This window comes from Galeopterus variegatus, unplaced genomic scaffold, assembly GCF_000696425.1.
Source record: "Galeopterus variegatus unplaced genomic scaffold, G_variegatus-3.0.2 Scaffold418, whole genome shotgun sequence".
Lineage (NCBI taxonomy): Eukaryota > Metazoa > Chordata > Mammalia > Dermoptera > Cynocephalidae > Galeopterus > Galeopterus variegatus.
This window is the reverse complement of record NW_007726529.1, coordinates 456443-483432: the sequence shown is the minus strand read 5'-3', so window position 1 is coordinate 483432 and position 26990 is coordinate 456443. Positions and strand designations below refer to the sequence as shown.

Here is a 26990-nt window from a genome sequence, read left to right as displayed (position 1 = left end):
GTTTTCATTCCCAGGAGGGTCCCATTACTGTTCAAACAGCCCTGCTCTGGACACCCTTCTGTTTGCCAGTGTCTTCCACATGAAAGAGTGTCCATAACAGAAAATTATTTTCTGGGTATGGATAGAACAATATAGTATACAATGAACCCTAAGAGTTGTCACTAACCACTAGAATTTTGGTTAAGTCAAGGCTGTATGAACATTCAGGAGACTTGGGTAATAATTCTAGCTCTGTCTCTAACTGTAAACAGAAGTAAACCAAGGTTTCTGTGTTTGCATTTCTTAACCTTTAGAAACAGAAATACTTTCCCTAACCTGCTTGACAATGATGTTATGGGGATAAATATCAGATTGGTAAAAAGACTTAGATAAAATCCTCAGATAAAAATAGATAGGAAGAATGTGGAATAGCTATGAACCCATAAAGCCATGGAATTTAACCTTGTTTTATGCTATGGGATCTTTTGATAAGCCATTGAGATCTACAGAGCATTTCCACAGAAAATGCACATATGCATGGGCACACATATATATGTAAGTTTCAGAATAAATGAGGGACTAAATTACCCTGGAGTCCAGACATGGCTTCCCTCCACTCTTTAATTAAGAAGTGATTTTGAGCCTGAGCATGAAATGAATGCAGCAAATGATATTGCCTATCGATTCACAAGTGGCTGTTCCACTTTAGAACTGAGGCCATTAAGCCAGTCCAGGAACCTCAGCACATCACATGCACATAGTTGGAATGGGATCAGACCCCCTTCTCAGTAGTAGCAACAGATCTTGGAAATAAATGAGGTTGGTCTTTAGTGCCCATTTTCTCATTTCTGCCTTTTCCTCCTTTCAATATCCCCATGTCAGATGAAACCTACTCATCTCTCTTTGATGGGATAAAATTGACCCATTAAAGTAATCCTTACTAATATGTTAGNCATTTCCACAGAAAATGCACATATGCATGGGCACACATATATATGTAAGTTTCAGAATAAATGAGGGACTAAATTACCCTGGAGTCCAGACATGGCTTCCCTCCACTCTTTAATTAAGAAGTGATTTTGAGCCTGAGCATGAAATGAATGCAGCAAATGATATTGCCTATCGATTCACAAGTGGCTGTTCCACTTTAGAACTGAGGCCATTAAGCCAGTCCAGGAACCTCAGCACATCACATGCACATAGTTGGAATGGGATCAGACCCCCTTCTCAGTAGTAGCAACAGATCTTGGAAATAAATGAGGTTGGTCTTTAGTGCCCATTTTCTCATTTCTGCCTTTTCCTCCTTTCAATATCCCCATGTCAGATGAAACCTATTTCTGCCTTTTCCTCCTTTCAATATCCCCATGTCAGATGAAACCTACTCATCTCTCTTTGATGGGATAAAATTGACCCATTAAAGTAATCCTTACTAATATGTTAGAATATCAGGATTTGGGCTTATTCCACCTAAGGGGCCAGCCTTAGGAAATTTCACCACAGCCAGAGGAGCACAGTTATCTCAACACATGATTTATGAGTGATGGAACTTCTGATATTACCATTGGAAATAATTTGGGGCAAGAACACTTTTCCAGTAATACTACATTTTTTTTACATAATTTCTACATAATTAACTGCATTTTTATAGTCTCAAAATTTCAAAATTCATTCATGAATATGGTTTCCTTTGCTTTGCACCAAGAGCCGAAATGGTAGGAGTAATGAAGGAAATGGCCATTTTTAAAATAAGGAAATTGAGTCCTTGAGAAGTTCAATGACTTGCCCTAAACTTGCGCTTAGTAACAGATGGAGCCAATATTTTAACCCAGATTTGACTCTAAATCCCACTTTCCTTTGCTATATCATTAAGACAATCATGTAGCTAATATAAAGCTTTAATTTTCAAATAACCACTTTGAAGCCAAGATGTAGTATGACTTCAGGGATGTAGAAGGTGGTCCCAGGAGTTGGAAGTCCTATATTCTTGTCTCTTTGGGGGTATCTTTAAGCTGGGTGTAGGGTGGAGGTGACAGTTGCCTCTTCCTGCTCAAAAATAGAGGGAAAAATTTGTCCCTGCTCTTACAGAGATGTCTGAGATATCTTTCACAGTGTCTTTCGTTCCATACTAAGGGACACGATTGAAAACGCCAATACCTGGGTCTACATCAGTGCCTTTCTTTGAAAATAAGCTTTGACAAGGGAGGGGGTGGAGATGTAAGTCACCACCAGAGCCAGGACCCTGTCTGAGACTTCAGAGAGCCAAGCAGAGAGAGAAAGGCTGGTGGCTAAGGACAGGTGGCACCTGCGTCTCAACCCTGTGGCTTTTACTGTGAGTAAATCTCTCTCTCAACCTCTCCACCTCATTCTCATCCCACTCAGAATAACAAAATAAGCTTCTCTTCACATCAGGAGAAACTCAGTGTTTCTCAAAGTGTGGTCCCCAAGACCACGGCATCAGAATCACCTGGAAGTGCCAGTTAAACAAGTAGATTCCCAGGTACTCCACACACACACACTTTCCAGAGGAGTCTCTGAGGCTGGGTTCAAAAATTTGCCCTTGTAGCCAGCTCCCAGAATGACTATTGGGAACATTAAAGTTTGAGAACTATTGCTCTAGAGGCTGTATTAAGCCATGAGAATACTGATGAATACCCATTTTTGAAATACCTAAAGCTAGACTTCCAGGAAAGCTATTTGTGGGATTTCTTTTACATATCTTCTCCTTCCTTAACAAAAAATTATATGACATGTTTTTAAAATAATTATACAAACCTGTGCATATATCATTTCATGTTGATGCATAAATGTGATCTATACCTATGTATGCATGCAGACTATTTTCATTTCTTTTTCATTTTTACATGGCTCTTGCCCTGTAAATTGAGTTATGTCCCCCTAAAACTCCCTGAAACTTGAATTGTGTCCCCCAAGTTTTATGTATTAGAAACTTAGCCCCCACTGTGACTGTTAAGAGGGTGGGAAATCCTGCTATGGTAATTGAAAGATGGAGCCTTCAAGAGATTGGAATGTAGGACCGTGCAGTAGTGAATGGATTAAAAATGATGGTCAAGGGTGTGATTCTGAGGGCTTTAAAAGAAGAGGAGAGTTTGTCTCTCAGTCTCTCTGCTCTCTCTGCTTCTACCATCTTGCAATGTGAGACCCTGGGGTCACTGTTGCCACCACCGGATGGACTCTGGACTTCCCAGCCTCAGAAACTGTAAGCAATAAATTTTGTTTTTCCTTATAAATTACCCAGTTTCGGGGCCGGCCCGGTGGCGCACTGGATAGTGCACCGCTTGGGAAGCGCGGCAGCGCTCCCACCCGAGGGTTCAGATCCCACATACAGACCGGCTCCCGCTCACTGGCTGAGCGAGGCGCGGGAGCAACACCGAGGTTTGCAATCCCGTTGCCGGTCCCTGGTCCGGTATGGGGGCAACACTGAGGGTTGCGATCCGTTGCCGGACACGGAAAAAGACAAAAGACAAAAAAAATAAATAAATAAATAAATTACCCAGTTTCAGGTATTTTGTTATAAACAACAAAAACAGACTAATACATGCCCCCTTTCTCTGACCTGGTATATTGTGTCCACCAGGCCCCTAGTAATCTATATTGCAACAAGTCTCTAGTCTTCTTTATAATCACGCATACAAACACACAAATATATATACTCAAATATATGTGGGAAGCATTACTTTTTATACTTATAAAATATAAATATAGGTAGATAGATAAGTGGAGATATGAAAAAACCTCCAATACTTAATCCTGGCTTGCCGGTAGCCAAATCTGATAGGAATATAGGTAGATAGATAAGTGGAGATATGAAAAAACCTCCAATACTTAATCCTGGCTTGCCAGTAGCCAAATCTGATAGCGTCAGTTTTTCTGCAATGTTAAACATGCAGGACCAGACAAGGTCAAAGAACATTTTCTGGGAACAATAGCCATTCTTTTCTTTTTTCTTTTTGTTTTTTATGATATTTAGAAGGGGGGGGGGGTGACCTTGCTAGATCCACTTCAATCAATCCTTATTTGATTTGGACATCTCTAAACGTCCAGCAGGGCATTGAGTTGCACAGATAGTTTACCTTATGACCAATTTCAAAGTGTCATTTACAGTTCACAGGAAACAAAATAGAAAGAGGAGGGAGGGCAAGAGCAGTAGAGAAAGGGATAGAAGAAGTGGAAGGAAAGAGAAAGTATTAGGTCTCTGAGCTATAGGGGGGAAAGTAGCTTAATTATGGCCGAAAAGACACACACAGGATACCTTGCACAGAGCTGCTGTGGAAGCACATTCCAGGAAAATCTTAAGAGATTACTTTAATAATAAACCATGCATTCTTCAGCAAGCCATCCCGGGATTAACTACCCCTTTCCTAGGCTAAGAGCACGGTCGTCCATTTTACTTTTTTTTTTTCCTTCTCCCTCACAGGCAGGTTTTGTGCAAGAGACAACTGTCAGGCGAGGACCATAGTTTTTCGAACATTGCATTGAATTTTCTTCACCTTAATTTCCTAAACATGAATTTTGGGGTGATAAAAAAAGACCATGGTTTAGTCAGGGTGAATGTCTGGGTGGGCTTTGGTGTGATTCTCTAGATGGGAGGATGTTCATTTTAGATCTACTGGAAAGCGAGTAACACATGTGACAGGAGACAGTGTTTCACCAGGGATAAGAAGAGTTAAACTTACTTTTATTCCTTTTTTGTTTCTTTATTTCCTTAATGTGAACAGGACATTGAATTACTGCCAGAAGCAATATCAGTGGTCGAGAGATATGAAAATATACCTCAAACCAAAATTCTCTACTGTCGGCTCTTAAGATTTCTGTGGAAAACAAGAGATGTCAATTTCTAGCTGTATGTGTGAGCCCACAGCTCATAAATGAACTGTGTTTACCAAAGTCTTCTCTTGAAACTACAGCTCATAGCAGATGAAAATCATTTTCTTCCTCTGACTTCTTAGACAAATCCCTTCCATTTGGTGGGGTAGAGCAAACAAAACTTAACATTTCTTAGTAAGTCTTTCAATTTAAAAACTAGGTTTGGATGGGCACTTCTGAGATGAGAAATATGACATGCTGAGGTTAAAAGAGAGACCATTTCTTTTAAATTGTCAAAACCTATATTTGCTTGAAATCAGCTGCCCTTTTTTCCAGCTACTTAGTCTTTGGAAATGAAACCATCCCTCTGGACTTCCAGATTTTAGAAATAAAGCACTATGTCCTAAGATGCACCAGAATTAAAGTTCTCTGCATAAATGTTATAAATACCATCCTAGGACTAAAATTTATATATTACTTGTCATTTTTTTTTTTTTTTTTTTTTTTTTGATAAGAGCAAATTACCTCAGAGGAATATTGAAAGCTGTCAGCAGCACCCTCCCCACCTCCACACCCCAGGTAGAAATAGGTAGAAACAGAGGCTACCTAGGAAATAGGTAGAAATAAAGGCTAGGAGAGGCAGCTTCTTGGCCAGCTGCACTGCTCTGCACCCCTCAGTCTGCCCTGCACACTGGCGGTCACTGGCGGTTCCAAGCCTGACCTACTTGAGAGCAGGGACTGCCACTCACATGGTGCTACCCCAAATTACACAGTGGCTTTGCAGTCAGAGATAGGCATGGACCACAAAATACATCCTTGGTGTCCCATGAGCCCGATTTGAACCCTCAGTTTCCAGAGGTAAAATGCAAATCCATTGTATTGCTCTCTTAATAAAATCAACAACCCCTGCCCATCCAAGTCACATTTTGACATTTTCACATCCCATACCCACTACCTCCGACTTACAGAAAGGGGGACAAGTCTTTCTTACGAGGGTAATTTCATAATTCTTAAAAAGCAACAGAGCTTCTGTGGATGTTTTACGATTGCTCCTGACTTTATAGAGAAAATGAATTCCCAGCTTGTTACGTTTACTAAGATATGATGTGGAGTGTCTTCTACTGCTGAGCACTGTATGGAGATATTTAAAAATATTTTATTTCTCCCATCTGATGCTTTTCATAGAGGTATAGGAAACACTATGGAAATTAACACATATGAAGTCATGTTATATGTTTATATTCGCATGCACATATACTGTTAAGGAAGCCAATATATAATCTTTGTTTATGTCACAAACATAACTTATTTAGATAGGTTATATAGACGTGAATATATTCTATTTATATCGATTTCATAGAGTATCGTCTTTATATCTGTCTACACAGGATTATATTTCACATAATAATATAGTATGTTTTATATACACACACATAGATGGCTCATCAATTTAAGGGTAAGCACGTTTGCAATGAAAGAGGCACTGATGTCTTTAACGGGGGCAATCGTTCGCATGTTCAAAGTTAGAAACAGTAGATCTGCGCTAGGACGCATTGCCCCTCGCCAGGGGAGTCAGGAGTAAAGGCAGCCCTTTGTTCCAAGGGCCCCAGCGGGTGGGGATGGCTTCGTGTGCCACATCACTAGAAGTGGCAGTCCAGGGAAAGGATTTGTGAAATGAAGTTCGGCGGATCCCACCCCTTTCCTCCAGAGTCTCCCTTTCCTGTCCTTATTTGCACCCTCCCCGCGTCCCCCGTCCCCCGGCTGCGTCGGTCTGGGGCTTGTGCCTTGGCCCAGACTCTTCCGTCCCGCCGGTGGCTTCGGGCCCCTGCGATCGCCCCCAGCTGGCGGGGCGCGCTAAGCCCGCGGGAGCCGGTCGTGCGCGTGGCTGCGGCGCGAGTTAATAAACAGTTAAGTTTGGAAGATTCAGCAGACACGTTGAGGGGGAGTTACCCAGCCCAGGCAGCAAAAACATCCCGGCACATTCCTGGGGAGTCCTCAGCTGCCAGCATCTGATTAGAACCATATCTCTGGCCGGGAGTGGCCGCGCGGCTCCGAGGCTCCCGGGCCGGCGGCTATTTAAGCGGGGCCCGCCGTGTGGGCTGCGCTGCAGCCTGGAGGCTCCGGGCGCGGGGAGTCATGCTCGCTTCGCAGAGGCGCTAGCTAGCCTGTGAGTAGCTGCGAAATCCTTCTTCCTTCTGGCTCCATTTTTGCCACCTCCTTCTCTCCTTCGCTCTCCCCCACCCCCCTTTGGGTACAGACAGACCCTGGACTGTGGGGAATCTTAGAAATGAGACAGTGTACTCGGGGAAACAAGCGGTTTTGTGGCCTGACGTCTGTGGAATGCTTCCACGGAATGCATTTACCTCTGAGGTCGGACACAGATGCCCAGCTTGTGACATTGAACGAGCGCCTCTTGTGTGCGTGTGCGTGTGCGTGTGCATGTGCGTGTGCATGTGCATGTGCGCGTGCTTGTGCTTGTTTAAAAGCTCTGCGGGCAGCCTGGTAGGACGCTGGTGTGGCTGGTGTGGCTGCTGACCGCCTGATTAACTCCTTGAAGGGTGTTTATTTTTGCCGTGTGACAAAAGCTGGGAACCTGGTTTGTGCCTTTGGAGAAGCTTTTCCCTGGTGACTGACAACATACGGTATTAAATGTGAGCTTTGTCTTACACCGGCATTCCTAAAGAAGTAATCTGCCCAAGGGATTTAGCAAACTTGTTTTAAATCCCAGAAGCAGGGAGCAGCGTTTAAATGGTGCCTGCCTGCCTGCCTGCTGTAAACTGTTTGGAAAGATTAAGTAAGAATTCCAGAAAAGGGGGGAAAAATGAATGGGTTAACGTCATGGAGACCCAGTCAGCATAGCGGTTTTCATAGCATAGAGCTGACTCTGTTATTTGTTTCTGCCGTCCTTCCCTCTTGACTTAATTCTTAGCCTGGAATTCAGGTCCGCAGTCAATTTCAGCAGGGAGCTGTTTGAGTCCAAAGGGAAATTTAACTGTATTAAAAACACTTAAAGAATCTGGACGTTATCTCCACCCCGTCTGTCCCCTACCTTTCCCCCTTTCTTTTTAGTTTGTGTTTGGAAGGAGGAGAGCCACTCTGTAAAACGAGAAGAGCAGAAACAAGCTTCCAGACACATGGAAAGACTTAAAAAATTATGGAGGGGCGACTTCATGAATAGTAAATGTTGCTATTGCTCTATAAAGTGAGTTAATGAAAAAATTCTGGCCCTAATCAGGCAAAGCAGGGGGGTGGGGCAGAAGGAGGTAAGACAAAACTAACTAAAACACAAGTAAAGGCGGAGAAGAGAAGGCAGCCACAAAAATGCCTTTGAGATGTGTGATAAGGCTCCTGGAATGGCTTTGAAAGGGATGTATAATTGATCTTCCTTACAGTCTTGAAACAGCGGGTCTGCACTGGGATCTTGAGGTTGGTTTTGCACACAGAAGTATGTACTGGCTGTTGGGGAGGGAAAATCTAGCTGTGCGTGGGGTTGGGGGGGGGGGTCATTGCAGCTACCAAGTGCCTTGTCACATGCTGGCTTTCCCCCCAGCCAGACCTTGAGTAGGCTGCTCTTCTCTAGGCCGAGGGTCCCACCCACCCCGGGTTCTGTCTCTCCCCTCATGGAACGGAGATAAGCCTCTGACACTCTAAGTTTACTGCCTTTTGAATTCAGGACTATTTGAGGTTTGAGCTCTCAGTCTTTGGAAGGGAACTTTTTGGTGAAGTGCTGGGTTATGGAAATAAACTATGCCCCCACTTAATACAACGTAGAAAGGGCAATGCGGAAAGCCTCCCAGAGAAAGCACAAAGGAGGCCTAGTGGTCTTTTCCAGTGTGTATTTTTGGGACAGACAACTTCTTTCAAATTCTTAATCAGTTTCCTCATAAGGCCAATTGGATTCTTTTCTCTCTTGCTGCTGAATAACTTAACTTCCCCCTTCCCTTCTCACTCCCAGTTTGATTTCTTCTCATCCAAATGACTGCCCTTCGTAAGCCCTATTCTTCTACATTTTAATGTATGACCAGAAAAAGTAGATTGTAGAGGAATGTCTTCCCATTCTGAGTCTCGCATACGAAGTTACCATTTTGGTGATCTCAGACACAAGTGATCTTTACCTGAGGATGTAAGTGAGGGAAGGGACCCAGGGCACTTGTTAAAAGCCTTCCCTAATCTGTTAAACACAAAATCCAGAGTTAGCACTTCTAGTAAGGATGTTTTATAGTTTTAGACTAAACTAAAGTCCAAATTCGTGTGCATTAGGCCTATTTGTTGTCTTGCTCTGATGACTGAATGGATTTCAGTTGCCTTCTTTGGGTTGGATCATATTGCTTTTAAGGTACTTGTTGTCATGAAGGTGGTTCAGGGACTTCTGGAAGCTGCTTACCAGCTGGTTGGGGGTGGTATTTACTGGGCTGCTCAGCCATGCCTCAATTACCTGAAGATTAAGAGAGCAGGTAAGCATGTCTTCCCAAGTGGCTTCTGGACAGCAGGAGGCTTTGTGGAGACATGGGCTCTTGGTGGTATAGTGAATAAGTGCTGTTTCATTTCTAATTCTACCCTCATATGTCCATAAGCCTAAGTTTGCCACCACCTCTATTTTTACCTGGATAGTTATGAAGGTTTCGTGTATTTCTCTTCCTTGTTCTTTTGCCTTGAGGATTTAATTATTGCTTTTCTTAAAGATAAAGCTAATGTGCTGACTTGGGAGGGCTCCTGAGGACCTAGCTCTCCAAGGATTTTAAATTGCCCTAATGCTCTTCAGAACATATCTCCTCAGATAGAAAGGTTTGAAAGCTGACCGGACAGGTTTGGGTAACTGACCAAACATATACGGTTTTCTAGCCTTTCAGACAGAACCAGAATGGGGACCATACTGGCAAAATAAAACACCTGAGGAACAGGATGTGGTATTTTAAAATTCTCCATGGCTCTACTACGTAATTCTGAAGTTGAAGCTGTGCCAGTTAACTGCACAGAGGTTGGCCAAATCACATTTAGATGAAATAGCTTTAATGTCAGATATGTGTGTTTACGGGAAACCTAAATCTTGGTAATGTATCCTGATTGAATTAATTGTGTGAATGAGAAGAAAAGCAAGTTACCCAGTCTCCTCTTGGAGACCAAAGTCAGGCAAATTCCTGATGTGGGGAACATCACATGCTACCTCCCACCCAGCACAATTGGGTAGTGGTTGAAGGCCTCGGCCTAGGTTCAAATCCCAGCTACACAACCGCTGCTTGCATGACCTTGGGCACATTGCATAACCTCCCTGCACTTCAGCTTTCTTATCTGGGGAAGATAATAGTACCTACCCCAGGGCTGTTGGGAAAACGGTTAATCTAATACTTAGAATACTTTATTCAATCTGATTTAGAAACTTTTCTTTGTTTGTTTGTTTTTGCCCCCTCCAAGACTGAATTATGTGTTTTTGTGAAAACTGCAGGCAGATGGAAAATTTCCTTATCAAAATTGAATACCACTCGCCTACCTGAAAAATGTTAATGATTCAAGCACTTAATATTAACAAAGCCAGAGCTCTCACGCTAGAACACACAGGGATTACTCTCTGTTCTGGCCTGGAAGCCTGCCCTTTGGTTTGGTCAAGCTGACCTCAAGGGGCTCATTTAAGTCTTCTCCATACCCTCTCAGGCTCCCTACAGAGAAGGAGCAATCCTTCCCTCTGGAGTCAGCATTGTAGCAGAAGGAAGTGGGAAGGGAGGGACCACTCGCTCTAAACTGAGTGACCAAGCTAGAAATAAAAAGTCCTTCAGAATGCATGCGGGCCCCATACTATCCCTGCCCGTGTAGCTGGGCAGGTTGCCATGGTTACTCCCCTTCCCGCATCCTTCTCCTACCCTGAAAGGAAGCCTGCTTCTCGAGGGCAGGCAGAATATGAACAAATTGCTTCCTGGTCTAAAAATAGAAGTTACTAAGTGAAGTAGAATCTCCTGCTTAGAATGCCCTTTCACACCCTCCCCGAAACTTATTTTAATCCGCATACTTAATTTTCTAATCCTTGCCAGTTCTTACATCATCTAGATAGCAAAACATGAAGGCTTACGAAATTTCAAAAACATAAAAGTTATTGCCTCAATGTAGAATAGAAGCAGCCTGGCACTTTTCTCTAAAACCGTAACATACAAAGCAGCTAGGGGCAAGTGACCTTTAACTGCCTGAAACTGGTCAGAACTCTGAATGAGTGTTAAGTTGGAGGGAAGTAACCTGAAGCAGAATGTATGAGGGCTGTCACTTAGATTTTCAGGTAACCACAGAATAAAGGGAGTGGGTAAAATAGGAAGTAAGAACCCTAGAAAGCTGGGTTTTTGAAATGTTGTTCAACCTGGAAGAAATTTGGGTGATGTATATGTGGTTTAACATTTTCTTTTTGTAAAAAGAAACCTTATTTCTCCCTAGCAATATGATGGGAAGTGTTACTCCAAAACAAACTTAGAGCTCTATGTGAAAGACGAACTGCTACAAATTAATTTAGTCTTTGGAGATTGGACACAGCTTGGTGTGTGTGTTTCACAGCTAGAGAGAACACGGTTCTTAGAATATGGTCCATAAACATCTTTCAGAATTGCAAACTCTTGGTCCCCATCCCAGATCTGCTGAACCAAACTCTGGAAGTAGGGCCCATTTCAGCTGTATTTCAACAAGCCTTCCACGTGATCTAAGACTGGCTTTTATAGTTCAATTGTTTTATGATTCAGTTGTTAAGTGGAAAGCACAACAAAGTATTTGGATTCCTACAGTAATAGAAATAATAAAGCAAAAGCATTTAAACACAATTCAATTTAACCGAATCTCAGGATGCAGAAAGGTGAAAAAGCACAGACCCTGGACATTTTTCCCAGTATCCCAAGTATTGCTTTCTTGATCCTAGGAAAACCAATATACTCTTTATTTTTATATTATCACCTCACTTTCAAATGCTTTCCCCTTTGCTGGGGTTTTTAAAGAGTATAATTAATTTCCATTTATAAGGAGATTGTCCCAGTTACTTTTTTAAAAAAAAAGATTCCAGTAAACTAGATCATCACCCTTGAACCAGATGGTTTTTTCTAACCTATAAAACTTTTTATTTTGTTTTTTATGCCATGTCCAGAAGTGCAGTTGAAGGTCTCTCCATAAATGAATCTACCCACTTAGTTTTTATGGAACTTCATGGCTTATGAAGCACTGTTCCATTCTCCCATTTGACTTTCACTTTAAATAACTTGCAATAGAAAATATATCTCCATTTCTTAGCTCCAATATGATGAGTAGCTATTAGTTTACCCAAGGTCATACCTCTAAACGGTATGAGCCAGGATTCAAGCATAAATTTTTATGATTTGAATCATGGTGTTTATCTAAATATTTAGTAACTATTAAGTATGGTGCTAGGTTGGAAATGGAAAAACTTCCACTGAGTAGAAATCAAGAAGACCTTCATCATGTGAAGCAAAGAGCATAGAATCTAGAGTTAAATAGACCTGCACTGGTACAGCAGCTCTGCTGTTACTTAGGCACGCTGCCCAATGTCTCTGATCTTTAGTTGCCTTATCCACCTTGCAAAACAGCCCTAAGAATGACTGATATTAAGCAGAGACTGATGATTAGCAGAGATCACACCTCAGAATGAAAAATACAAGGATGTAATCCAGAAGTGGCAAATTGGAACTCTAGTTTTGAAGAGACAACATGGGTTAATGGTTTAGAGCTTGGGCTCTAAACTACAAATGACTGTGTCCACAACCTAGCTTTGCCATATATGACAAGATACATAACATCCGAGCTTCTTTTTTCTCATCAGTAAAATTAGTTGGCCCAAAGTTAAAATTAGAAGAGAAGCCATTAAAAAAAAAAAATAACTTCCTCTAAGCTGCTGCTGCTGCTTCAGAAATGTACCTGTCCTAGATCTACAATTCTCAATGCAATAACAAAGCTGATATTTGGGAAATGGTCTTGTTCTCACTGTGTGTGATTAGGCAACCTAAATTCTAGAGATGAATACATTTGGATTAAAAATTGGAAGACCATCTTTCCTATATACCTTGCAACTATTAAATGTGAGGGTCAAGCAGGAGAATGTGGCAGTGTGTTGTAAACCAGTAGAGGTACAAAAACGTTAACTTTTAAGGTACCACATAATTATCTGGCCGGGAAAGTTGAATCCTCTTGAGGTCTAGAGTTAATCCACACCCAAAGAATTGCGAAGTAAGGAGTAACTTCTTCCCTAATTGTGCCCATATGGGACACAGCTGCCCTCCCTGTTCTAAACATTTCATCCAACCGATCTCACTTATTTTTCATATTTCACGTGCCATATTAAGGGGCCAAGACCTGTTCGAATCTTCTATAATATGTAATTCATATGCTAAAGAGACTTCTGTTACCATTTAGCGCAACAGAAATAAGCCAAATGTGTTTAAACATATGTCAGAAGGCTGGCATAGTCATTAAGAACATCGAACCAGTTTTGCATTAGGATACACCGTGAGTCTGTCAGGAAAACATACAATTACCCTTGAGGTTAGGGCAGCAGAAATCACAATGGTTACACATTGTAGGTTACACTCAAATATCTGTCCTTTAAAGAAAAGTCTTAGCTACACTTTAATTACATCATCATTGGGTTTGTTGTTATGTTGTTGTTTGTTTTTGTTTCTGGTTGTCCCCCTTCTAAAATTAAACATTTTAAATGCAATCCCATTTTTGAATTAAAAAACAAATATGTAGCTCGTAGAACAGGCTTTTCCATCAATTGTTGGTTGATAATAAGGAGGTACAATATTGGTTTCTGCCCAGGCCAAGGTTCAGTTATAGCTGATGCTTTTTAGAAAACATACATGTACGTACTTGCATTGAAATGATAGATGATTTTAATTGATGTCCAAGTTGTCTTCTGAAAAAATCTTGATACAGAGATGCTTGCTTAACTGCCTGATAACTTGTTCTTTGGGATTTCTAACTTGTCTAGCTATCTGAAGTTGGCAGTAACTAGAAGTGGGTAATTGAAAGTTGGATTCAAATATTTACCTACCACCTGCTGGGCACACATAGATATCAATTGCTGCCTACAAGAAATTTAAAGAAAATGACAACTACTCAACTAATGTATGGTTTTTTGAAATTAAGTAATACAGAGTGTTATATGGGTTCAGAAGAAGAAAAAGACATTGCTGTGATAATGAATTTGACCTTTAAAGGAATGATGCAAGACAGATAAGCAAAGGAAGTAAAAATGTGTTTGAGGCAACAGCATACAAGCAAATCATGCAGATGAGTGAGTGTAAGGTACGCCCAAAGAACACTGAATGGCTAGTTTGGCCAAAAGAGAGTATAGGTGGCAGAGAACTAAGAGGTGATAGAGTTTGGAAGAGAGATGGATTGTACTAAACCATGGATGTCAGGGCAAGAACTTGAATCTTTATTTGCTAATCAGATCTCTTCATTAAAGCAGGAAAACAAAATGCTGACTCAGATAAGTTAACCTGGCTATATTGGCAGGAAGAATGAGGTTGAATGCGGATTGTTTAACATCTGGGGGAAAAAGAAACCAAACCTATATTTTACTAAAAATCAGCAAAGTAGAGAAAAGCTTTGCCTAACCTAATATTAAGGAGCAAAAGGGAAATATGTACTACCCCTAGTGTTTTAAGTATGCTGCTCTTTACCAGACCAGATAAGCAGGGAAAATAACTTTCTGACCTTAAAAGCTTTATTGAATTGAGAGAAGAGTTCTCCATTCATCAGAGGGCGACAATAGGTTATGGCACATGTGGAAAAATGGTACAGCTGGTGAGAGGCCGGTGAAGACTTCCTTAAGACCACACCACACATCTTGAGTGGACTTTGAATAACAGGTATGAATTTAAGTAGGTGAAACCAATAAGTATAACAGGTTGGGGAGGCAACATAAGGAGGCGTGGTGCGTCCATGTGTCTGTTCAGGGAAGACGGACTAGATCAGCCTCTCTAGAGAGCAGGTGGATGTGTGTGGTCTGCAGACTGTTTAGGAAGGACTTTGAATCTCAGCTTGAGTGTGAACAGAGGAACTGATTGCTGGTATTTGATTAATACAAAACCAGGAAGGCGAGGAGGCTGGTAGGGCACTCCTACAAAAATTCAGCCACAAACGTGGGCCAGTTGCAACAAGAGTCTCTTACAAATTAGATTGTCATTATAATCCTTTTAAGAAGATGGAAGGAAGAATTCATCCCACAGAGAGTTTTTTGACTTCAAGTATTTCAAACATATTAAAGAGTACCTATCTTACAGGTGGAGAAAAGATCAGAATACACTAATAGGAGCCATTTATGTGCCCAGCTTTTCTAGTCTGGTAAAAAGCAATGTACTTAAACATTCGGGGTACTACATATTTCCCTTTTGCTCCTTAGTCATGAGGGACAACGTATATGATACAAGGTGGTATAGCTTTGGGGGAAGGAGGAACTTGGGGTGGCAATGAGGCAGGGTTGGAGAGAATGCTGGAACTCCATTAAAAAAAATTGTAAGGAGGGAGAAGAGGTATGAAAAGAAAGGGTAATTGTGAAAAATGGAGGGTCAGAGGTTTGCCAGCTTCAGTAGACATGTAAACAGTCAAGGATACAGATAATACTTTTAGACATACTCAGGTACATAATAAATTCTGTAATTCTGTTCTCAGTTAGTGTACAGTGATACAAATGTTCAGCTTCCTATACAGAACGTTTTCATAAAATAACGGATGCAAGCATTTTAGGATCTGGACTCTTATGCTTCATTTAGCCAACTCTTGTTGAGGGCTTGCTGTCTGGGGTGATAAGCCCATTTTCTTGATGAAAGCCAACCTTAATCAAGTGCTACCTGGTATTCCCTTGCTCATGCTCTTGTAACTAGGTAGTGCTCTTGAAATGGCCAAAGCCAGCCATGGGACCCTTGGTTACATTTTCATAATATTGTTTCATTTAAATATGAGATTCATAGTGTGGCCTGAACTGAAAGTGATGCTATTGTATTCTTAGAAAATCTAATAATTAAGAGTGCCACAGAATATGTTCAGTTCTAGAACACAGAAATCCACATCACCCCTGAATTGCTTGCACTTTTGAAGTGGCAGAACTGAATGCCAGGTGAGCATAGTGTTTCTCTCTGGTGTTTATGAAAATAGTGTTGATGCAAAACTTTAGATTTTAAGATAAATTTGTAGGAAACATCACTGAAAATTTTTAATAATATCATGTATTACACATTCTTCACTCTTACTGGCGCCATCACACAGATGCTCTTCCAGATTGCAATATGGTTCTAGGAGACTCACAAACATTAAATGCAAATATCCTCTATCTAATTAGTGTTTTAAGTATATGTCATAATTTAAACCTGTTGAAGAGGGCAATTAGACATTAAGACAAAATTTGAATCTTTCTTTGGTTGATGTCAATAAGAAAGCAAGGTATGTAGAATTCCTTGAAGACTAATTTTTCTTTCTCTTACTGAACATTATTAATGGCAATGAAGCTTTCTACCCTTATCAGAAATATTTTCTCCAAAACCCTTAGTACCAGTTTTACCTATTACTTATTCTTTCTCCCCTGCCTGTACTATGAGCCCCCTAAGTATAGAGGCCATGTCTACTTTGTCACTGTATATATAGCAAAATGCAGTGTTTGTTCTCCAAAACCCTTAGTACCAGTTTTACCTATTACTTATTCTTTCTCCCCTGCCTGTACTATAAGCCCCCTAAGTATAGAGGCCATGTCTACTTTGTCACTGTATATATAGCAAAATGCAGTGTTTGGCACATAGTAGGTGTTCCATAAACGATATGGCCAGGTGAAGGAGTAAATCAAGCCACTCTCATTTACGACATTGATTGTAAGTTATTATAGAGTGAGCAAAATGGAAAACCTCAGCTTGCCTTATCATCTGTTCGTATAAATAAAACAGTTCTGAACCCCCCCTCCTTTTTTTTTTCAATTTTAAGGATTTTTTATAATGAGCAATATCCATATGTTCTGGTTTATATCTGCTCAGAGCCTGAGAAAGGCAGATAAGCTGTTACTGAAATTCTCCAGATGGTGTGGTCTTTCCAAGCTGTTGATTTAACTTCTACCAATGGAGTATTCATTGCTCATGCATCTGTCTGATTTGGTGGATGTAACCACCTGCCTAATGATGATTGTAGTAAATAGTTTTCAACCTGATATTGCATCCAAGGACAACATTTTATTCTCCTTCTATTTCTCATTTTAAAAGTGTCCACCAAACTATTTATAAAATAACTAAAAAAAAAACCAAAATTGAGAAAATCGATGAGACCTTTGACTCAGCACTGGATAATTAAGGTTCTTGTTGTGACAACATAATTTGTGCCTAAATCAAAGAAAGCTGATTTTTTAATTTGCCTGTGCAGCTGTACTGTGGGTTAAGATGTGATATCCATTAGGCTCTATAAAATGCTAAAATTAGGCTGCCCACTCATTACCATGTGTGCAGACCCCAGTATGTCCCAAAACCCCAGGCTGAAAGTCAACGATAGGTCGTACCCTGACCACCTTTCAAAATCCTAGCATAAAAGAGTTTTTTTCAGACACTACATATCATTTGATTCAAAACCTACTGTTGAAATTTTAATATATGAGGAGCTTTTCTCAACAACTCTGGATAGGTATCAGTTAATGATATCTAAGATGACCGTGTTGAGAGCTAACTAGGGGCAGTGTTCTACGTGCTTTCAGATATGCTCATGTTCTCTTTATAGGTTCTCTTAGCTTTTGAGTTTAATTGCGTGTGACTGAATCCTAGAGTATCTTCATGATTCTATCTTTAGCCCAGGTTAGACTATAGATTTACCTACATTTTAAATATTGCTGTCAAATTAGCTCATCTCTAAGGAATTTAATTTTAAAAATACAGAAAGGCATGTGTCACCCTAATATCACTTATCCTAAATGTGTAAGAAGCAGAAATGTCTCTCATGCTATTACCACCCTTCTTAACCAACACGTCCTTGGCACTGATCTTTCTAGGTTTTCAATAGTGATATAAAGAACATATATAAAATGGTAAGCTATAATGACATGACTATTTTAGTCACTTTGCAAAAGATTTTCCTTTTTTGTTTTTAAGGGGCTAACACTTAAAATATTTCACTTATATACATTTTTATAAAACCGACATCAGGGGAGTCCTTTATTTTAGGATGAAATGGATTTTAGAATAAAAGTTGTAAGACAAATGGCCTTTGACATTTTTAAAAGCTACCTTTAGGACACTGTTTATTTGAAGTTTGAGGATGACTGAGCATCATAGCTTGGCAAGATGGAATAACCTTGAATCTGACATTTGAGATTGTTAGATCTTAACCTTTCAATGAACAGGCTTTGTTTCCAGAAGATTAGCCAAGTATTTAAGTGAAAGAAACCGGCAATGTTCAATCACTCAAAGTGGCAAGTTCATGCAACTATCTGACTCTTTGATGCCATGTCCCTATACTTGGATTTGTCACCATCCCAACGTCCACACAATCACTCAAAACCTCAAAGTCTTCCCAGTACCATCTAGACAAAAACAGAGTGCTGTAAACCCACGTTAATCTAGCTTGACCCACCTCTCAACCTTTTCCCCCCAGTATAACCCAGCACAGGCCCTATATTCTAGCTGAGTGGATATGAATGTTCTTTATACATTGCTATTAATTCGTTTCTCCAAGTGTACTTTCTGACTAATGCACATTCCACCTATCTTTGAAGAACTAGCTTAATTCTCTCTTTTGCCTGTGTTTTAGTAAAGCAAAGATGTTAAAGCATGTGCATTAGACCTGTGTGATTCTCAGAAGGTTGCTCCATTCCTGTGCCTCAACTTCCTTTCTGGTCAAAGAGGGATAATGATAACTTCCTCCAAGGATTAAATGAAAGAGGGTTAGCATCATTCCTGGTATATAATAAACATTCAATAAATTTAACTTTTAAGATTATGATATTCCTTCTGTATTTCTAAGAAAGCTGTCCAAGCCTTCCCCAACCCTATATACCCAAATCTACTGTACTCTGCTCTCCTTTTTTTGCCCAGGGCACTTATCATCTTCTGAAGGACTATAATTCATTTAGGTTTTTCTCCCTGCTGGAGTGTAATCTCTATGATAATAGATCTTTCTTTTGCTCACTAATGTACCCCAAACTGTAGAAGAATGCCTGACACATAGTAAGGATATAGATTGATTATATGAATTAACTTGCTAATACAGATCACTGGCATTCAGGGGCAAACTTTGTTTCTAGTTTCTAAATCATAATGGCTTCGAGCATAGATCAATCACCAGACGCCATGTGCTCTGAACAAAAAAAAAGGCTTGTCAATATTTAAAGGCCTTTTTAATTTTCTAATAGTCATGGCTTCAGAGCAAAATCTAGGATGGCTAATAACTTACCATTTGCATAGCGACTCTAGCTAGGCACAGTGTGACAGAGATGACATATTTCTAAGATCAAAAAGATGGCATTTGTTTTTTCCCCCTTAAGGGAATTTCTTAAATGGGGTGCAAATGTAGAACAGAATTTAGGGTAGGGAACCTCAACACTGGAAAGACTGCCTGAGAAAGAAACTATTCATATCTCACCTCTGATAATGAGCCCAAAAAGTAGAACTTTGCTTATTTTAGAGGGACTAAGCAAACTTGTTAGTTAGTGTTATTTCTCTCACTGTTTCCCTTGGTGGTACTAATTATTTATATGCTTTCTATGGTGTGTTAGTTAAGGAATATGTTGCTAGTCAAAAAAACCACTGCAGTGATAAACATTTTCCTAATTCCAAATTGTGCTGCACTATAAAGCTTCTGTGGGTGTGGAAGGGCTCGATCATTACTTTTTGAGGATTTGTCTTAACCTCCTTTTCTGCAATTCTGAGTCTTTTTAATAAAGATTGGATTAAGAACTTAATAGTGGCTTTTCAAGGAAGACTTGTCTTGCACAGGGCTATAGAGTTCAGCTGAGGAAACAAATAACCTAACTGCATTCTCTGATGCAGAAAGTTACTTTCACTTAATGACTATAATAGGGATCATAAAGAAAGGCTACATACTAATCCATACTTAAGGATAATACTATGTCCCTCCCATGTTTTCCTTAAATATTAAAGTGTCAATTGCTTAGCAGGAACAGAATTTTGCAACAGGGCATTTAGTGGCTCAGAGAACAGAGGAGACTTCTCTGAAAGAAAATAAAGCTAATGAAACATCTCACTTAAATGTTGACACTCCTGGGTAGTCTAACCAGAAGCTTTTTTGTAGTTGAATATAAATATGAATGTATCATAAAGGGCCAAGAGGTCTCAGTTGAAGTTCAGCTAAGTGGCATTCAATAAAGGACCATTTCTATTAGTTCATTGCATTCTAGAACTATATGCCACAGTGGCACCCCATGATTAGCCATCTTATAAAGGTAATGAAACTTGATAAGAATGTTGTAGGTTAAACAAGCCTGAAGAAGGAAGAGCTGCCCTCATTTCTTCTGCTTACTTGGGGAAAGTCTCCCAGGGGTGAGTCAGATTTTGGACCAACATTTCAATCTAAAGTCAAGCCTTGACTACTTAAGTGGCATGTACAGCTCTCAGGTATAGGCAGGGTAGTGGATTGAATTATGTACCCCCAAAACACATTAAAGCTTGAATTGTGAAGCTTGAATTGTGTCCCCCAAGTTTTATGTATTAGAAACTTAGCCCCCACTGTGACTGTTAAGAGGATGGGAAATCCTATTATGGTAATTAAAATGGGGATCCTTGAAGAGGTGATTAGATTGTAGGACCATGCAGTAGTGAATGGATTAAAAATGGTGGTCAGGGGCATGGTTCTGAGGGTTTTATTATTTTTTTTTATTTTTTTTTTTTAAAAAGATGACCGGTAAGGGGATCTTAACCCTTGACTTGGTGTTGTCAGCACCACGCTCACCCAGTGAGCGAACCGGCCATCCCTATATGGGATCCGAACCCGTGGCCTTGGTGTTATCAGCACCGCACTCTCCCGAGTGAGCCACAGGCCGGCCCTCTGAGGGCTTTAAAAAAAGAAGAGAGTCTGTCTCTCCCTCTCTCTGCTTCTACCGTCTTGCAATGTGAGACCCTTCGGTCACTGTCACCACCACCAGATGGACTTTGGACTTTCCAGCCTCAGAAATCGTAAGCAATAAATTTTGTTTTCTTTGTAAATCATCCAGTTTCAGGTATTTTGTTATAAGCAACAAAAACAGACTAATACAGGCAGGTTTGTAAATAATAACTTAGTGAAAAGGACAAACACTTGAAATAATTTCTAGCCAATATTCTGAGAACTAGAAAGCAGAATATAACTCTTAATTTTTTTTTAGCACAACCATTAGACAATAAGTAATATTACTATTAACATAAATCAAATTCATTTAACATGTAAGGAGCAATAGTTACCCAGTATTAGATTCACTCTAAAATTATCTGCAGCTGGAGATGATTTTGAATAACACATTTTAAAAGACACAGATCCAATAAATGAGTCTTTATCGCCTAAAAAACCAGAAAACTTAGATTATCCTAGTATATAAATTTTTCATTTTAATAAGTTAAGCCCTTTAGGAAGTAGCAATTCATTTGATGCCATATGATTTGATATTTTGTTTAGTTCATGCATTGCCTTTTAAAATATTTAAACTGAGTTGTTTATAAGGCTAACAGCATAAGGTTTATATTTACAAACAGCCTATTGCGTGGGATATTGCTTCATATTAATATAAAGTTAAGATACCAATTACTTCAATCTTGTATAATGATATCCAGATCAAAAGTAAAAAGAATATTATGTTGGACTTTGGGAAGAAAAATAGTATTTTTCTAGGATCCTCAAAGTCATTGGCTAATGCCATTTGAGGAGCTTACCCTTAAAAAATGAAGAAAAAAAGTAAATGAAATATTTGAGACATGAGCCTTTGAAAATGTTGTCTAATGACAACACCATGAAGATTTTCATGGATATCTTGTTTATATGCAGCTGGTACAAATTTGATTTTCTTTTTCCCTTTCCCAGCTCTGGAATAATTATAATGTTAGAAGATACGACTTGAGGAAACAATCCAGTGGAATATGTATATTAGAAAATCTTCAAAGTTTCTCTTTAATCCTGTGATAAACTTGATATCTGTGCAGATTAAGGTGATACCTGAGGTCTTTCCTTGTGTTCTTAGATTATTACAACCAAGAAAAAGATCAGTGAGCTGTATATTCATTTCCTAAGAAGTCTTAGTTCTTTGAATCACCACCATCCATGTTAGTCTTATTTGTAGAGGTCGCTTAAATGACTTCCTAAAGTGGTATAGAAACTGACTTCCTGAAAGCTTCTTTAGATTAGGAATGATGTTTAATGTTTGAGATCACATGGGGTGGCTCTTTCCTGAAGTCCTTGCTAGATACAAGGTCCCCTGAATTACTTTTCCAAGCATGCTAATTGTGCGCTTCTGCCAACTTTGTTCATCTTGTACTCACTCCACAGCAGCTTCTTAAGAGTTTTTTTTGTTTTTAAATAACTATAAGCACAGTTTTAAAGCAGGCAGGCTAGCTATTTTATGGCCCTTTTGGGGTCTTATATTCTGGATTTTCAAGACTTGTATAGTATTAATATATCACCTCAAGAAGCAAGATAAATTGATAGATTCACTTTTCTCCTTTGTATTCCAAAACCTGAAATTATGTAAGATTTCTTACCTGTTAACTCATCTAATTTTTTTGGTCAGCAACCAGGAAGTAAGCAAATGAGCCTTATATTCTTATTTCAGAGCTCTCCTGATCTTTTAGATAGTATTCTAGAAACTTCCTCATCTTCAGCATGCTAGAATACTGGTATTGGGAGAAGAGAAAGCTGGTTATCAGATTGCTGGTTCTCTATAAGCCTTATATTCAACAAATAAATAGAAAGTCTCTCCTTATTTTTAAATAACTTTTTTTTCTTCATCTTATTTGAAAGCAACCAAGTATGCTCTAAGGGAAATCACCAAAGTTGTCAAAAACCATCCTTAAAGTGATCTTTGATATTTCAAGCATACCAGATAAAAAGTAAACAGTAAGTGATTTCAAAATGAAACAAAACTATTCTTAACCATTGGGGTTAGGCAGGGCCACCAGTATTCTTGGAGATGAAGCCTAAATGCCCTGTTGGCTGCAGATATCTTGCCCAACTAGAATAGATTGTATCAGACATGGAAATGTGAGCCAATGGCAAGTGTCTGTCTCATGGAAGGCTAATGCCAACTGGATGGTAGATTGAACACAAAAATAATGGGCATATTCTACCAAAAAGGCCACCCAGAACCTAGAGAGAATGTATTAGAATCAGGTAACTGAAACTGATCTTCTGTTGAGTCCACATAACTGTAAGAATTTTTTTTTCAGGGTTTTGTAGAAACGTAACAAAAAATAAGTCCTACCTGTTTATATACAATTACTTTGTACACCCCAGTTTGACTGCTTTGTGCTGTTACAGGACATCTGGATTCTTCGTCCTTTAAACTCTTCAAACAGCATGTCTCTGAAATGTGCTGCAGAAAGGTACAGCAATCCTCAAGCCATGGCTTTGAGAATTATATAAATGTGGGGCTCTGCCTGGAAAGGGAAACCATATTGGGATTTTATATAATTCAGCCAGGCTATTAAAGAAGAAACCAAATATCAGGCAGTATTTCTTACACAGCTTTTTGGAAGAGGAAAAGTTTAAGATTACCTGCCTATTTTTAAAATGCCCTGGTGTGGTATATATCATAAAATAGTTCTACTAGTGTATGTGGCTCTCCATTAATAGCTTAATGTTTAAAACACATGCATCTAAAAAACATGCTTTCTTTGACTCTTCTAACATAAGCATAAACTTTCATGATGACTACTGTATGGCACCTGAGTAGAAAGTGGAAAGTGTTTAACAGTTGGGAGTTATGTGCATACATAGCACAGGTGAAGTCTCAGAGGCACTCAGATGAACAAATGATTGTATCCTGAAGTCCATATACTAGATATGCTGCACATGCATGTCGACTTAATTCCGGATTATTTCATATAAAAATGGGAAAGCACAATTAGGAAACAAACTGTGAAGATTCATTTGTGTGATTCATTTAAAAACTAGCCTGGAACTAGGAAAAGGAGTTAGTTTTGGTAGAAGTATCTAACCTAACTTAGGAAGGATAGAAATGAAAATGATAAAATACTTGCTGGTCCATTGGGTAAGTGTACAAAGATGTGAGGGAGGATTGTTGGGAAGGTGTGAATAGTGTACGTGTATTGGCCCTGACTCGACTGCCTTTTCCTGCAAGGATCAAGCATAATATCCATTGTACATTTAGATGTCAAATTTAAAGTAAAACTTATGCATTTACTGTGTTTTCGTATCAGTACCACAAGGCTTCTCCTCAAATCACTGCCCCAAAGACCTGGCAATAGAAAATTTCTAATGGCTTTCACGTTAGTCTTATTATTTATTTATTTTTTTAATGTTAAAAACTCTAAAGTTGTTCATGTAAATTGTTCATTCTTTAGAATACTTTCTTCCCTTGAATTTAGGATAGGAGGGAAGCAGAATGAAATACAGTGTCCTGCTTTACCATCTAATGCTACACAATAGTTTTACATTCACATTTTAACACAGGTTTATTCCATTCCCCCATTCCAGCTGTCTGTGAGCACGTTAGCTTTATAAAATCTGGTTCGTCTTATTATTTATTTATTTTTTTAATGTTAAAAACTCTAAAGTTGTTCATGTAAATTGTTCGTTCTTTAGAATACTTTCTTCCCTTGAATTTAGGATAGGAGGGAAGCAGAATGAAATACAGTGTCCTACTTTACCATCTAATGCTACACAATAGTTTTACATTCACATTTTAACACGGGTTTATTCCATTCCCCCATTCCAGCTGTCTGTGAGCACGTTAGCTTTATAAAATCTGGTTGCTTTCACTTGCTTTTTTGTATGTTTTCTGGTTACTGTCATTTCAAAGCTAGAAATACCAAACCCTGTGGGGGGCCCACTTCTGCCACTGTCACTGTGGCCAGGTGTCTCGGCTCACTGAGGCCACCCAGCACAGGCGACTGTGCTGCCACTCAAGCCTGGAGGGTTTTATTCACTGAAGAAAGTGCTCAGGCGGCCCAGGCAGGTGCTGTCATGGCTGGTCCTGCAGTAGTTTCTCAGGACATGGGGAGAAGTGCTCAGCAGAGTTCTGTCATGTCCCCACAGGGGACATAGGCCCTCTAGTGCACAGCTCTTTCAGTGTGCTCATATGTGACACCCACCAGCCACTGCACTGAGGCATGCCCAGAGTGCCAGGGTATCTTCTTGGCTGTGTTAGATGGGAACCCTGACATCTGAGCCCAGGTCTTTAGTCTGGACTGTTCGCCTTCTACCCATAAAGAGTTTTCCCTTGGGCCTCCTCTCCACATCAATCCATTGGCCATCACTCGGAAACGACTTGGCTCATTATACAAACTTGCCTACGGGGTTTCCAGCCACCTTTGAGCTCTAAAGCCAAGTATATGGGGAAGAGTAGCTTTCATCAAGCCCCTCCCATCCCTCCAAAAGTCATATTATTCTTTCTCCCAGAATACTGGATTCTTTATAGCCTTTACTCAGAATTAATGGAAATAACTCACATGCCTCCTTCCATAGATGATTTTGTATCTGCTTAAATAGAAAGAAAAGCAGCTAATAAGTTGGTTCAAGATGGTATTTAATATTATGACCTTGGGCTCAAGGATGCAGTCCTTACCTTGCCAATGTGTTTTCCCCACATGGGTCCTAAAGGACAGGTACAAAAGGGGCAACAGCATAGAAGAACAAATACCACATCATTAGGGGAATCAGTGCCTAATAACCCCCAAATGCAGAGCTTTGGTGGAGCTGTGCTGAAGCACACCATAGACCAGAAACCCCCCATTCTCTTTTCCGCATCAAGTTGTGCCTGCTATATTGCCCTGCCAGCTCACTTGAGATATACAGAGTGCAAGTACCATAGCCTGGTTGAGCCAACATCCAGCTAGTTCCCAGTGCAACGGTAACCATGGCAGAGCATAGCCCATGTGATCCAATACCAGCAATGTAAAGCAATGATAGAAATGTGATTTTTGAACCTCTGTAGTTCTCATAAACCAATGTCACTGTCTTCCCCTTGTAGAAGTGAGTTAAAGGAGGAAGTTAGGTTCCTGTTTTCCTGTTCTGTTTAGTCTAAGCTAGGGGAGGTCATACTCAAGAACTGGCGTGGAATGTAAGTTTCGCCTTCCATGATTATTGGCTGGGATGTTAAAGCTAAAGTGAGTATACTCTCTAATGTCAATTAATCCAACCTCAAGCCCCATGTGTTCATATTCAGAAAAATTCCACATAATAGAAAGACCACAGGGATGTTCTAACACCATCCTCTTTCTTACAATCTGAATAAGCATAAGCGGGACTCAAGAATCAATGCGCTGTGCGCATCTTTGTTTATGCAAACATATTAACTTGCACCCAGCTTTGCCAAGAGGCTGAAACATACTCTGATTATGAAGACTATACTTTCTGTTTTTTCCAACTCTAGTGGAGTTAAGTGTTCAAACTAACAGCCATTGTACTGCAACAATTAGTAAAACTATGATTGCAAAATTGATCATAAACTTAATACTTCACTTTAACTTGTGAACACTTTTCAGATACTTCCAGTGAATTGTGTGCCACTGCCCAGTTTAGAGAACAGGGTCTTATTGGGTGCATAAAGCTCTCTTAGGGACTGGCCAGTTAGCTCAGTGCAGTGTTGATTACTCCAAGGTCAAGTGTCCAGATCCCTGTACAGGCCAGTCGCCAAAAAAAAAAAAGCTCTTTTAAGCTGAAACTCTCCTAAACATGAGTATTCCTTAAGCTCTAATAGGAAATATTACTAATAAAAAGTTATTTTAAAAACAAAATGGGTGGGGTACTTACAAAATAGGAGAGGTCCTAATGAGTCAAGAATATTGAAAGTTGCCAACTCAAGAACTCAGACTTCCTATCATGCTTAAAAAAAAAAAAGTCCAAGCACTGAATAGTAGAGAATGTACTGAAATAAATCTAAATTCTTTGATCTGCAAGTTATGCCTCAGACCTAGCAGTCAAATCAATGTTAATAAGCCAGTTTGACTAAGTATGACTCCTGGTACCTAGGCAGAAAAGAATCTAGTGACAATATAATTAGACCATGTAAAATCCTTTTC

General features: G+C 39.7%; 1 protein-coding gene across 2 annotated transcripts in view; it reads left to right on the top strand.

Moving 5' to 3' along the window:
* The first annotated feature begins 6793 nt into the window (after window positions 1–6793).
* DAB2 (Dab, mitogen-responsive phosphoprotein, homolog 2 (Drosophila)) overlaps window positions 6794–26990 on the top strand; it is a 55510-nt gene continuing 35313 nt past the window's right edge. Inside the window, exon 1 of one of the 2 annotated variants that reach the window (XM_008568507.1) lies at window positions 6794–6970. The gene's annotated coding sequence lies outside the window, so the exon portion shown is untranslated. The remainder of the gene's footprint in view (window positions 6971–26990) is intronic. The other variant, XM_008568508.1, reaches the window with a different exon arrangement.